Consider the following 15,060-nt stretch of genomic DNA (forward strand, 5'->3'; position numbering starts at 1 on the left):
TTTTTTTTTTTAAAAAAAATTTAAAAGAAGAAACTTGTAAACTCTATTCAATAGAAGAAGAAGGAATTACATTATGAGATAAAGTGTGCATTGTGAAGTACTAACTTTTCTCAATCTAAGTTACAAAATCATCAATGCCTTGAACATGTTTTATTTGTAGGTGTGTGCTAGTTATTTTCCATATCGTGCAACATGAGAACTCTATGCTTCTCCGAACTTGTACAAGATTGAATGAATACCATATACGGCAGCTACTATGAAAACAAGGGCAGGTGAATTATCAGTAAGGGAATTAACCACAATCAGTGAATCACCTCGCATGGTGATGTATGGTTACCTCATGTTCTTCGCTGCCAAGTCGTTGTCTGATGAGAGCGAGCTCTTGTTGGAAATTGTAGGCTTAGGTTTTGTGGCCAGTCTCGTCCTTCCCAATCTTGGTGCTCTTCCCGATGCCATGCTTGTTCTCGGTGTACGCTAATTTCTTATTGTTTTTTTAATTTTTTTTTTTTTGACACTGGTAAAAAACATATATATTTAAATAAATTTTTTTTGATAAAAAAAAATGCGGGGATTTATGGTTATACCCCGGGCAGGGTGCCGCCGGGATTAACTGACGTGTGGGAGGGTCAACTCCCACCTAGGATGCCCACCAACGGAAACTTGCGGACAGTGGAATTCGAACCTAGGTGTGGTGCACGAAACGCCCAAGCCTTACCCAATCAGCCAAGTCCCCGTTGGCATATTTAAATAATTTAAACTTATAAAACAATGGTTAGTAATATAAAATAGATAAAATTTATATACAGTATCTTAGGTGTTGTTCTTTAAGTTTTTTTTTTTAAATTCTACCATGTGGCTATTTAACTTAAAAAATACACTCTCATTTATAAGAAAAAAGTCATATGACGGAATTTTAAGAGAGAAACTTAAAAAACAATACATAGATACTATATCTAAATATTGCTTATATAAAATAATTTTTTCTAATAAATTTAACTATTTCTTAAATATTTCATGCCATAAACCACCTGAAGGGTGGTTTAAACTCAATACTGATGGGGCATCTCAAGGAAATCCTGGGAAGGCAGGGGGCGGTAGAATCATTAGAAATAGCCATGGATTGTGGATTAAAGGGTATTCAAGGTCAATAGGTTATACTACCAGTGTTGTTGCTGAATGGTGGGCTTTAAGGGATGGTCTTACTTTAGCTATCCAGTTAGGATGCCAGCATTTGGAGGTTGAATTAGATGCCAAGGTGATTGTGGAGCTTTTGAAGTCTAACAGTACTCCTAATAGAAACTATTCTCCTCTTTTGCATGATTGCAGGATGTTGTTAGACCAACTGCAGCAAGTCAGAGTAGTGCACGTGTTTAGAGAGGCCAACATGTGTGCAAATTTTCTGGCTAGATGAGGCTGCTGTATGCAAGATGATTTTGTCATTTTTGATCAGCCTCCTACTGTTGAATTTCTCCCTATTTTGTATGCAGATATGTATGGTGTGTCATATTGTAGGCTGACAAGCCCATCTTTGGTGTCTGTAAACAGTTAGTTGATTATAATATAACCCTTTTAACCAATATATATATATATATATATATATATATATATATATATATATATTTCATGCCATTAACTTTTACATTTATTTGCTCTAAAGTCTAAATGATATTTTAAAACTTTTGGTGGGGCCCAATCACTAATGTAACTCTGCCCCTTTCAATAAATAGTCCTGTATCTATGCCAGCTGCTAGGGCCCAATCACTAATGTAACTTTGCCCGTGTCAATAAATGGTCCTGTATCTGTGCCAGCTGCCTATTCACTTGTGATGTTTTGTTTGAAAGTGAAATAGGGTGTTGCAAATTTTGAAAAAAAAAAAAAAAAGTAGGATAGAAAAATAAATGGTAAGATTTAGGTACTTTTTCTTCAAATCCATCAAAATATTTTATCTCCAAATTGAGAAAAAGATTGAAAGAAAAAAAAAAAAGAATACATGATAAACAAAAATGTCCATGTCCAATGATTTTTTTTTTTTTTTTTTGGTGCACTGTCTTGGGACGTTGCCTCCTTTCTTTTTTCTTTCTTTTTCCTTTTCCTCTCTTCGGCACAGCGCCTTCTTCTTCTACTTCCCTTTTCTTTCTTTTTTCTTTGTTTAATTGGACCCCCTTTTTTTTTAACATGATTTTTATTTTTTAATGAATTGGGTGATTGTTTTTTTTTTTTTTTGGTTGTTTGTCATTTATTTTTTTAATTGGCCATCATTTTTTAACACGGATATATGAATAAATTTATATAAACTTAATTTTTTCATCTTTCTACTTTTTCACTCACAACCAAACAAAAATGAGAGAAATTAAAATCTTTTCTATCCTCTTACTTTTCCATTCTCTCACCATTTTCTATCTCACCATTTTTCCACCCCTCTAACCAAATAGACTCTCAATATCAATGGACAATAGATTTATCAAATCTCAATGAGAAATGATATGTCTTCAATATTTTCATAATATTTTTACAACAAATTTTAAATGGCAGGCTGTTACTGGTTGTTATTGCTGGAGCAAAAAAAAAATCTTAGTGTTAGATTTAAATTTGAAGCAATAATAACTATCTATAATATATTGTAAAAATATTGTGAACATAGCAGTTCTCTTCTCATACTCAATTGTCAAACTAGTTGCCGAGTCTAGATTTATTACTTGCTTTTAATTGTGAAGTAGATCCTTGACCTATAACTTACACCATATCTATGCCAATGACCCATTGACTCAATATCAACAGTCAATGGATCTTTATCATCTGTAGGTAGTTGCAAATTGCAACATCTCATTAACCAATTAATTGCAGAGAAACCATAGCTAGATAAAGAGAGTTTGTTTTTGTTTTCAGCGGTTTCCGTTTGGCAATTTTTGCCAACTTATTTTACTATTTAATTTATTTTTACTATTATTTATGAGTCTCATTACATTTTTTGGTACTGATGATATTGGGATCATCAGTAAAGAGATTCGTCTAGACGGGAATCGTCCACAAGTTTACCTGATCCAGAGACAAGTCAAAAAGGAAATAAGGACACTGGTGTGGCGCCTGCCAACGACTCTCCGATGCCAAAGTTAGAATAGCTAGCACTTGGGAAGAAAGTACTATGAGTGTTTTTGAAGATTCTAGTTGTGTACCTTCTTTGGGGCTTTATCAATGGGCATATATAGGATCTCTCTTCCTAGCCGTTGGCCTTGCTTTGATGGTCGAATCATTGCAGGATTCGTAATGCCTACGCGAGGTATTAAATGGACAGAATGATCTTCCAACGGTGCTGAAGACTGTTATTTGTTTATGTAATGCCTCGCCATAACTGAGGGACGATGGTTGAGTCTTTGTTAGGCAGTTCTTCCCAAGCTTGGTTGATTCCAGTATCGTCCTTGATTATCGTCCTTCAATGGTGGACGAATATATTTTCAGGATCATCAATTGCCCCCCTATTCCATGATCGTCCTCAATTCGGACGGTCCAGGGAATACAAGAGGTCTCTTTTTTTTTTTTTTTTTTGAAAAGTTTTCTGATGCTTAGGATTATGTTCTCTACATTTATGGTCCTATGGCGGCGTGGCACGTATCGTGGTCGTGTGTCCTTTTCTGATCAGTGAGCAGTTCTCGTTTCCGGTGACTGCCTTTTCAATTTCCCGCATTTTTCAAGGCAAAACCTTTTAACTCTTTTATTTTTTCATCTTTTCACTTTCCTTTTGCATTTGACATCTCTGATTTCCATTCTTTCCTTTTCTCTGCATTTGATTTCTCTAAGTTTACTATTGTTGCTGCGCATTTCTCTTAACCCTATTCGGTTTTCCTCCTTATTTTCAGGTACATTCGCCTATTTCTACGCTTTTTCTCTTTTTGGCTGTACTGTGTTCTTCTCTTTCGCATTCTTATTTTCCTTTTTGGGATTGAATAACTTTCCTGAATGGTGGGTTATACTAAATTTAGGAATATTTCTCCCTCCATCGCCTTTCTTTTCGCTAGCTTGGGGGGGCTGTTAGATTCTTCTGGAGATCGATACCCACAAATTGGGGGTTTCGTTGTAGGGGATAGTGGTCTTAATTTAGCCTTAGGTGATTTGTACCCTTTGCTGCATCAGTCTTTGTCTTGGTTTAAATCAGTCTGTGGGGTTCTTAGGCGGGAAGATATGGGGTCAGAGTTGGGATCAAGTGGTCAAGAGAGGGTTTCGTCTTCTGGTGTGGTCGCGAACAGGGCTGTTAGGGACACGGCCACCTATGTTCCTCCGTGTTCATCTATTCTTCCTTCTACCTCTACAACATCCCGTCCCTTTCACACCCTCAAAGAAAAATGTACCTTGAAGCTGGATGTCTTTAATAAGTTTAGGGATATATTCCAATTTCCTAATGAAACTAGGGCTCGTCTACCTAGGAAGGGCGTGAAGGCTTGTGCCTTTGCCCATGGTGAAGTTTGCTTTTATGAAGCTACTTTTTCGTGTGGCCTGAGGTTTCCTGTTCATCCATTCATTATTGAATTCTTAGATCACCTACACACTGCCCCTGGGCAGCTTATGCCGAACTCCTGGGGGACCGTCATAAGCTGTATGGTGATCTAGAAGACCATAGCGGATGGAGACATGATCACTCTCAACGAGTTCACCTACCTCTACCACCTAAAAGAGTCCAAGGAGTTTGGATATTATGAGTTTGTTCCCTGGGACAGGAGATCCTGCCTTGTAGTTGATCTTCCCTCGTCCTTCCGTTATTGGAAGTGATGGTTGGGAGACTTTGTCCGATGACTTTTGGGGGAATGTTCCTAGGTTGCTACGCCGATAGGAGACCCCTCATATTGGCGTGTTTGCCTTTAAAGCCTCTTTTCTTGGTGCTCTGGCTGATTTTGATAGTCCTTCTTACATTTTTTTTTTTTTTTTTTTTTTTTTAGTGAAGGAATGCCCTGATCTTAAGAGCTAGTTTGAAGAAAGAGTTTAGGAGGCCATTAAGTACGCAACGACGATTGGCGATTTCAACGAGTTGGTTGATCCGTGCATATTGGCCCGTCATTGTCTAGGTCTTGAGCCTTCACTCTACGCCCTTAAAGCGATCGACCAAGAGAAGAGGAAACGTGAGTCTTTTTAACGTGCATGATCATCCATATTTCTTTCTTCCTTATTTGAATTCTTAAATTTTTCTTCCTTTTTGGTGCAGAGATGATGAGCAAATTTAACAAGGATATGTACGCCAAAATTAAGGTGAAGAAGAATGAACCTCTTTCAAGTATTGGCTAGAAAACATTAAGGATAACTGACAAGGAGAAAAAGAGAGTGAAAGAGGTGGCTGAAAGGGGTTCGTCTACCCCCACTTTGGACGAGGGACGGACAGCTTCTCCTGCCATTTCCCTTGAGGAGGTCCTTGCCCCGAAGAAGCGGAAGACAGGGTACAAGGGCAAGGAGAAAATGGGCTCCACCATTTGGGCTGATGTTGACGTAGCCATGACTCGAGCAAATGAGCTCTTAAGTCCTGAAGAAATTAAGGAGATTTCCCTTGTGCCTTCCCACGAGATGGTGAGCTAACATGTTCACAAGTTTTGACGGTATTCTTTACTGTTAGGTGTTGGGAGAGATGATGCACCTTACTACACAATTTTTGGCGAACAAGGAGAAGGCAGTCATGGCTACTCTGAAAGTGGAGGCTTTGGAGGTTGAATCTTCGGGGTTGCGGAGGGATTTGATTGCTGCTATGGACGCTCATAATACCTCCAAGGAGCAAGTTAAAGTCCTGACTGAGCAACTTGGAGCTGAGAAACTGTTAACGAAGCAGAAGGATGAACTTCTTGCGATGGCCAACCAGAGGATGAAAGCTACCGTTGCTAAGGCCGTCCTTGCTTTCCAAACGATAGAGGAATATAACACTATTTTGTTCTAGTGGTATTTTAAGGGTTTTGCACTACTGAGGAGGTATTTAATGAAGCACGGACCTGGAACCGATCTGGAAAACTTGGATTTTGAAGCCGCTGATAAGGAAATTGAGGTAGACGAGGTGGCCCAAGCTGTTCAGGCTTCTGGTAAGGATCCTTCTGAGGCTGACAAGGGTGGTGACGACGCCCCTCTGGCTTAACCAGGCTTCACTTTCGAAGACTCCCTTTTTTTTTTTTTTTTTGGTGGTGCCCTATATGTTTTTGGGCTTTTGTATGAACAATATTTTTATGCCCGGTATGTTTTGGTGCTTTCGAACAACTTGCATCTCTTTATATGTGATATGTTTGTTGGTATTTTCCTCATTCGTTTTCAATTGTAGATGCCTTGTCTTCGTCCTTATGCAGACTTGGAGAACCTTAGTTAAAGTACTCCTTCCGTCCTTATGGGGACTTAGAGAAAAAATTCTTATTTCGTCCTTGCAGGGACTTAGAGGCTTTTTGTTTAAATGCTCTCTTCATCCTTATGTGGACTTAGAGGATTTTTGCTTTAATTACTCTTTTCGTCCTTATGTGGACTGAAAGGATTTTTGTTTAAATGCTCTCGTCGTCCATATGTGGACTTAGAAGATTTTTGTTAAAGTACTCTCTTCGTTCTTATCTAGACGATATCCACTCATTTAATGGATCTTATCTGCGTTCATCTGTTCAAGGGGTATTATCATCTCTTTGGTTTAGACGACTTACATCCATTTAAGGAATCTTATCGTCTTTTTGGTTTGGACGACATACATCCATTTAAGGAATCTTATCCTCTCTTTGGTTTGGACGATGTACATCCATCTAAGGAATCTTATCGTCTTTCTGTTTGGACGACCTTTTTGGTCTTTTGAGAATGAGATAATTAAAGTGCGCGAACTGTTGGATAATGCTCGTGAGATGCTGAATAACAACTTACAAAGCTCTAAATAATCATTTATTACATGACTTGTGTTAAAGAGTTCGAAAATTAAATTATACAATCATGCTATGATTCCTTTTTCATAGTACCTCTTTAGATCTTCGACATTCCAGGGATGAGGTAGCCTGTTTCCATCTAAGTCTTCTAGGTGGTAACTGCCCTGTCGTGAGTAGTGGACGACTCTGTAGGGTCCTTCCCAGGTCGGACCAAGTTTGCCTTGCACTGGATCTTTTTTTGTAAGAGTTACCTTTCAGAGTACTAGATCCCCGATGTTGAATCTTTTTAGTTTTACTTTCTTATTGTAGTATTCGGCCATCTTTTGCTAGTACTTGGCCATTCTTTGGGAGGCTTGGTCTCTGACTTTGTCCAGGCAATCAAGGTTCAACTTCAGTTGATCGTCGTTGCGTTGTTCGTCAAAGAACTTTCTCCTGAGGATAGTAAGTCCTACCTTAACTGGGATGACTACTTCGGTGCTGTATGTTAGATTGAAGGGTGTTTCTACTATTGGTGTTTGTGCCGTTGTCCTGTAAGCCCACAAGACACTCTGCAATTCCTCAGGCCATGCTCCCTTTGCCCCCATCAACCGAGACTTGATAATGTTGAGCAAGGTTTAGTTGGTTACTTCCGTCTTTCCATTGGCTTGAGTTTGTCCTGGTGATGAGTATTTGTTTTTGATACCTAGGCTCGAGCAAAACAATCTGAACCCGTGGCTGTCGAACTGACGACCATTATCTGAGATGATCGTCCTTGGTATCCCGAACCTACAAACAATATATTTCCATACAAAATTTTGTACCTTTGCCTTGGTGATCCTTGCAAGAGCCTCTGCTTCGACCCACTTCGTGAAGTAGTCGATCACGACGAGTAGGAACTTCATCTGTCTTTTTTCCTGTGGTAGAGGGCCCATGATGTCGATCCCCCATTGTGCAAACGGCCAGGGTGAGGAGATGGTCATCATTTTTTACCTAGGGACTCGATGAACATTCCCATACCTCTGCAACTGTCACATCTCTTCACAAACTCCACTGCGTCTTGTTGCATCTGGGCCAAAAATAACCTGCTCTCATGATCCTCCTCACAAGCAACTTATGCCCCATGTGATCTCCACAAATTCCCCCGTGTACCTCTTCCAGGACATATATGGCCTCATCTTCTTCTATACATCTCAAGTAGGGCCAGGAGAAGCCCCTTTTGTAAAGTTCACCGTTCATTACTATTAACTAGGCTGCTCGTTTTTTAACCTTTTTGGCTTCTTCAGGATTTGGTGGTAATCGTCCATCTCTAAGGAACGATAAAATGGGATCCATCCTAAGTGTGTATGCACAGGGAAAGTTTGAAACTCTTCGATGCTGGGAGAGTCTTGTTCTTCCATACTCTAATCATTCATTTTATCCTGGTTGTTTGTTGAGGCACTTCATGCTACGTCGTCAGCTTCTGCATTTTGATCCCTTGGGACCGGAACGAACTCTGCGTGATGAAAGGTACTTACCAGCTAATTCCTCAATTTGGGTATTTCTACATTCTCGTCTCTTTTGCTTTGAAATCTCCCCTAACTTGCCTTATGACGAGTTGTGAGTCTTGAGCATGATATTTTCAACTCCAAGAGCCCGAGCTATTCTTAGTCTTGTCAGTAAGGCCTTGTACTCTTCTTCGTTATTAGTTATTGGGAATTTGAGTTGGACCCCATACTTAAGAACGTCTTTTTCAGGGGAAGTAATAACAACGCCTGCTCCGCCTCCTTTCTGAGTGGACGATCCATCAGTGTTTATCATCCAAAGGTCTTCTTGGTCGTCTGTATTCTTAGGGATGGTGAATTCTGCTATGAAATTAGCCAATACCTGAGCTTTTATGGCTGTTCATGGATGGTATTCTATGTCGAACTGGCTGAGTTCAATAGCCCATTGTACCATTTGTCTTGCAGCCTCGGGTTTGTTCATCGCTTTTTTGATCGGCTGGTCCGTCATTACTATGATAGGGTTAGCCTAGAAGTATGGACGAAGTTTTCTTGAAGCCACTATTAGGGCAAAGGTGATCTTCTCTATGTGAGGATATCGTGCCTCGGCACCCTGGAAAGCCTAGCTGACATAGTATACAGGGAGTTGCAACCTATTTTCTTTTCTAATCAATGCTGCGCTGACTGCCGTGAGAGATACTGCTAAGTAAAAGAATAAGTCTTCGCCTTCTTTGGACGGACTTAAGAGTGAGGGGTTGCTCAGGTAGTGCTTCAACTCTTGAAATGTTGTTTCGCACTCCTTCGTCCAAGCAAACGATTTCTTTAAAGTCTTGAAGAAGGGAAGGCATTTGTCTATGGCCTTAGAGACGAACCTATTGAAGGCTGCTACTCTTCCTGTGAGGGATTGTAGATCTTTGATCGTCTTTGGCAAAGACATTTCAAGGATGGCCTTGACTTTCTTGGGGTTTGCTTCAATTCCCTTTTGCGACACCAAAAACCAGAGGAATTTCCCTGAGGAAACCCCGAAAACACATTTGGACAGGTTCAGCTTCATGCTGTACTATCTGAGCGTGTTGAACGTCTCTTTGAGGTTGTCCAAGTGGTCCTCTTCCTTTTTGCTCTTGACAAGCATATCATTAACGTATACCTTCACATTTCTCTTGATCTGTTTCTCGAACATCTGGTTCACCAACCTTGGATAGGTGGCCCTTGCATTCTTGAGTCCAAAGGGCATGACCCGGTAGCAACAGAGCCCTTGACTGGTGATAAAGGCAGTTTTTTCTTGATCTTCTTCAGCCATTTGTATCTGGCTATATCCGGAAAATGCGTCCATGAACGTGAGAAGTTTATGTCCGACGGTGGAGTCTACCAGTTGATCAATTCTAGGCAAGGGAAAACTATCCTTCGGGCAGGCTTGATTAAGATCTGTGAAATCGACACACATTCTCCACTTCCTGTTTGTTTTCTTGACCATGACCACGTTGGCCAACCACTCAGAGTTGTGAACTTCCCGAATTAAATTGGTAGCAAGCAATTTATTTACTTCATCCATTACTTCTTTGTTTCGTTCGGGGGCAAAGACTCTTCTTCTCTGCTAGTCGAGCTTCTTCTCTGGGTCAACATTCAGGCGATGCTGGATGAGGCTTGCTAGGATCCTTGGTATATCCTCGTGGCTCCAAGCAAATACATCGAGGTTATCTTTTAGGAAGTTGATGATCCCTTCCTTCGTCCTGAGACTTAGATTCGTCCCTATTTAGGTTGTCTTCGTTGGACTTCCTTCAACAAACTCTATCGTTTCTAGCTTCTCAACAATCTCTGGTGTTTTTTCCTCGATTATCCACATATGGTTTTCTTTTGAAGCCAGGATGGCTTGGTAACACTCTCTTGTCAATACCTGGTCTCCTTTTATCTCACCAACCCCTTGTTCTGCTGGAAATTTTACCTTCAAATAGTACGTGGAAGTAGCAGCCTCCCAACGGTTAAGTGTAGGTCGTCCTATGATCACATTGTAGGCTGAGGGTGAGTCTACTACCAAGAAATTGTGCTGGTTGGTTACATGAAGGGGGTCTAAACCGGCAGTGACTGTTAACATCACTATCCCCCTAGGGTATAACTTGTCTCCACTGAAACTGACGAGGGGGGACTCGAAAGGATGAAGCCTTTTTGGGTCTAGCTTTAGTTGCTGGAAGGCGAAAAGGTAAATAATGTCAGCCGAGCTCCCATTGTCTACCAGAACTCTCCTTGTATTGAACCCCTCAATCATGATCATAATGACCAGTGGGTCATCATGAGGTTGCTTTACACCCCTTGCATCTTCTTCTGAAAAGTACATGTCTTGATTTGTCCATTTTTGCTTTAGATGAGGTAGACTATGAATACTATTTACTTGCCTTTGGTGTGACTTCCTGATGGATCTAAATGATCCCCCTGCGATAGTTTTTATTTCCCCTAATGCATTCTGTGGACGAGGCGATGGGCGGTCTTCGTCCCTCTTTGAGCCTCTGTACTGACCTTTCTGGCTATATTTGCTGGAATCTCCCATTTTCATATATTGTTGTAGTTTTCCTTTCTGTATAAGTTCTTCAATCTACTCCTTTAGATCTCTACAATCCTCTGTGTAGTGCCCATGGCCTTTGTGAAAACGACAGTATTTCCTCTTGTCGCGTAGACTAGGTGATGAATGGAGTGGCCTTGGCCACTTAAGAGATGGTTCGTCTCTTATTTCCATCAGAATCTGGTCAACAGGTATCACTAACGGTGTGAACTTCACTGGACGAGGGTTTTTGTCCTCCCTTCACCTATTCCCTTCATCATTTTGTCAGTCTGCTCGATCTCTATTTTTTCCTCTCCAATCATCCTCCTTTTCCTTCTTCTTTTCCTTTCTTTTTTCTGCTCCATTGATGGTTGCTAGAGCTTCTTCAGCATTAATATACTTCTGTGCTTTCAATAATGCCTCAGCCATCGTCTTGGGGGGATTTTTGGCCATGGAAGCCCCAAAATCTCTAGACTTCAACCCTGCCTTGAAGGTCGTGAGCTGTACCTTATCATCCGCCTCATCTACTTCCAGCATTTCTTAGGTGAAGTGAGTTACATAAGACCTTAATGGTTCCTTCTCTCCTTGTTTGATGGTGAGCAAATGGTTGGCAATCCTTTTTGGACGTTGCTTGCCGACAAAATGAAGGACAAAGGAACTGCTTAGCTGCTCGAAGTTATCAATGGATGACATTGGCAACTTGTTGAACTACTCCCTAGTTGCTCCTTTGAGAGTAGTGGGAAAGGAGCGGCACAAAATCTCGTTAGGGGGTTGTTGAAGACCCAAAGTTGTCCTGAAGGTATTCAAATGATCCAGTGGGTTTTTCAGCCTGTCGAAGGGCTCTAGTTGTGGTAAACGGAACTTGGAGGGCACCGGGCACTCCTGGACGGCCACGGTGAAAGGTGAATCCGTCTTCTTGACTATCCTTTCCAAGCTCTGGTCCGTCTTCCCCTTAATGGCTTTTCTTAATTCGTCCATCTCTTTCCTCATCTCCTTGAGGAGATCTGAGCTCGCCTCTTTTGGGGTGCTGGTTCGTCTTTTGTTACTGTCTTCATCGTCATCCTTGTTGACGTCTGTACGGTTATCTTCCTGTTGCATCTGCTGCCTCATCTCCTGGTTTTTCTTGGTAAGCTCCTCCACAGTGGCTGCATGTGACTGAGTTTGCAGAGCCAACGCGGCAGGATTTGGGTTAGTGTTGGTTTCCATCTGGACTTGTGAGTTAATTGGGACAAATCACGTGTTGAATAGTACTCGTGTCCCTACAGACAGCGCCAAACTGATGATGCTGGGATTGTTAATAAAGAGATTCGTCCAGACGGGAATCGTCCAGGAGTTTACTTGATCCAGAGACAAGTCAAAAAGAAAATAAGGACACCAGTGTGGCACCTGCCAACAAGTCTTCGATGCTAAAGTTAGAATAGCTAACACTTGGGAAGAGTGTAATATGTGTGTTTTTGAAGATTCTAGTTGTATGCCTTTTGTGCGAGCTTTATCAATGGGCATATATAGGATCTCTCTTCCTAGTCGTTGGCCTTGCTTTGATGGTCGAATCATTGCAGGATTCGTAACGCCAACGCGAGGTATTAAATGGACAGAATGATCTTCTAACGGTGCTGAAGACTGTTATTTTTTTATGTAACACCTCGCCATAACTGAGGGACGATGGTTGAGTCTTTGTCAGGCAGTTCTTCCCGGGCTTGGTTGATTCCAGTATCATCCTTGATTATCGTCCTTCTATGGTGGACGAATACATTTTCAGGACTATCAAGTACTATTTATAGGTTTCATTGTACTATTTCAACTAAACTTTACCTTTATCTACAGTATTTTCAACAAAAAATTTCCAGTTTCAACAAAATAAACGGATCCCAAACGGACATATCTTCCTTATAGCTCAAAGAGAAAGAGTATTGTATTTGTGCCTCAACTCATGTTTGCTTTTGTTTGAAATTTATAAGCTAATAAATGAGAAAGAAAAAATTTTAACTTTTTTCTATTTGAAATAAAAATTCTACTATTTAGCAATGTTCTGAAACTCGGACCGAACCGTACGGTCTGACCGGGAAAACCGTGAACCTCTCAGTTTTACAGTTTTTTTAGCTTCAAGAACTGTTCATGAGAAAAAAGCTGAGATCCGTGTGAACCGTGGTCGGACCACACGGTTCGAGAACTATGAACGGTTTCAGCAGTTCTCACGTACCCTTTTTTATAAAAAAAAAAAAAAAAGAAAAGAAAAAAAAAGTAAAGCCTTAAATGGCATCACTATCTGTTTTTCCCCTATACGATGACGTTTAGGATGCTCAAAGAGTCAAAATTAGAAACCAAACCAAGTCTCCATCATTCGGTCCTCAAGCTCAAGAAAAATCACCTCCCTTCGGACCCTCCCTCGCCTTAGATTGCCTCTCTCCCTCGTCGGCCACCGCACTACTCAGCTCAGTCAAATCTCTGATAATATCCTCCACAACTCTCCAGATGCCAGTCCAAGCTTCTGTCCTTTTCAGCGTTGTCATTTGCTGTTACCTCCAGTTGATGACCAGCGATCGGATCTCTCTAAACCAGTGAAAGACTCTCTTTTTCTCACTGTGTTGCTTTCTCATTTTTTGCTAAGATGATTTCTCTTTTGTTTTAATTTTATTGAAGTCTTTCTCTGTTGCTGTTGGGTAAAGATGTAAAGTAGTATATGCTTTGTAAAAAACGCTAGACCTTGTGTATCACCACAGACCACATAAATTGATGTATTTATTAATTATTATATTTAGTTTTTATCTTTGTTCATATTATATTAGTGTATTACAGTACTACAGCTTTAAGCTTTTTAAGCACTCCTGTTTTAATAATATTTTAATGTTAGATTTAAGTTTGATAGTGGGTTTTTTTTTTACGAAAAAATTGATAGTGGTAGTTTACTGGTTGGTTACTACAACAGTGGTGTTATACTTGTTATATCATCTACTATAATATGGTTATATACTTATTTGTTTGTTTATTTATTAAGTTTGCTTAAGATTTAATATTTTCTATTTGTCTTATGAAAATTATGATATGAAAATATATTTGAAAGATAAATTTTATATTTATTTGGAGACTATTTTAGTTAATTTTTCTAGTTTTACTAATTTAATGTATTTATTTATATTTAAATAATTATTAAATTAATTATGACGTCATCACGGTTCGACCTCGGTTCAACTCCGGTCTAACCTTAAAAACCTTGAACCTCTCTCTTTTGTGGTTCAATGAACAGTCCGGGTTTCAAAACTTTGCTATTTAGTATTTACTAAGTGTATATATGTGTCACTTTGGAGTATTTTGTTTCCTAATCCAATCAATATAACGCATGCAACTCTTTTTTTCTTTTTTTTTTAGAAACAAATACACAACACAAAATGAAAATGGAAAGGTGTTATAATACAAAAACACAATACAAACTCCACTAAAAAAACCAACATAATGGATACAACTTAAGGTGGAGATAAGATTAAACTAGAATAAAATAATTATAGGTAAGGTAAACTAGGAGAATTATTCAATATTCTAGGATTATTGCTTTCTCCTCCCTATCAATGGTGGATCACATCATAAACTTTATTATTGGGATCCACCATTATGTTAGAAATGAAATATTGCTTTTGGAGTAATTACTCAACCTATTTCAATATACGTAATTGTAGGGGCAGGGTTTGGATCCTTTGCCCAAAAGCTAAACGGATTAGGGCTCAAAGAGCCCAATACAATGAATTTGTATAGAGTAGGCTTGAAAACTAGGCTTCAATGGATCGAACAACACACACAGTGAATTAAAGATAGTAAAAAAGCAAAGAAAGATAAACTTTGTCAAAGAAATCCTTCCTCGGAAAAATCTGAGGAGAGTGGTCCTGGAATATATTTCTTTTAACTTGGATACAATTTCAGTTCTTGTTGCTACAGTGTTTTCTCTCCCGATTTTCTCCTAAATCACTGTCCCTGGAGGATCTCTCTCATTATATAGCCTCCTTTGGTTGATCTTGACCCTCCATTTGTTGATTATGCAGGCCACTACTTGGATGCCTGTTCCATCAAACGCCCTCCTAAGTCTTTTGTGAGTTGCGGCAACCAAGATAGCATTGTTCAGAGTTCTTCTTCACATAAATGCAGTCTGGGTGTTTGGTGAGGTGCATTAAATGTGGTGGCAGTTACCATCCCTCCAATCACGTCAGGGCTAACCGCATCTGTGAA

At 39.9% G+C, this 15,060-nt stretch overlaps 1 pseudogene; it reads left to right on the forward strand.

Moving 5' to 3' along the window:
• The first annotated feature begins 319 nt into the window (after window positions 1–319).
• LOC126694939 (sodium/calcium exchanger NCL-like) overlaps window positions 320–15,060 on the forward strand; it is a 41,317-nt pseudogene continuing 26,576 nt past the window's right edge.

The sequence above is a fragment of the Quercus robur genome, chromosome 8 (assembly GCF_932294415.1).
Source record: "Quercus robur chromosome 8, dhQueRobu3.1, whole genome shotgun sequence".
Classification (NCBI taxonomy): domain Eukaryota; kingdom Viridiplantae; phylum Streptophyta; class Magnoliopsida; order Fagales; family Fagaceae; genus Quercus; species Quercus robur.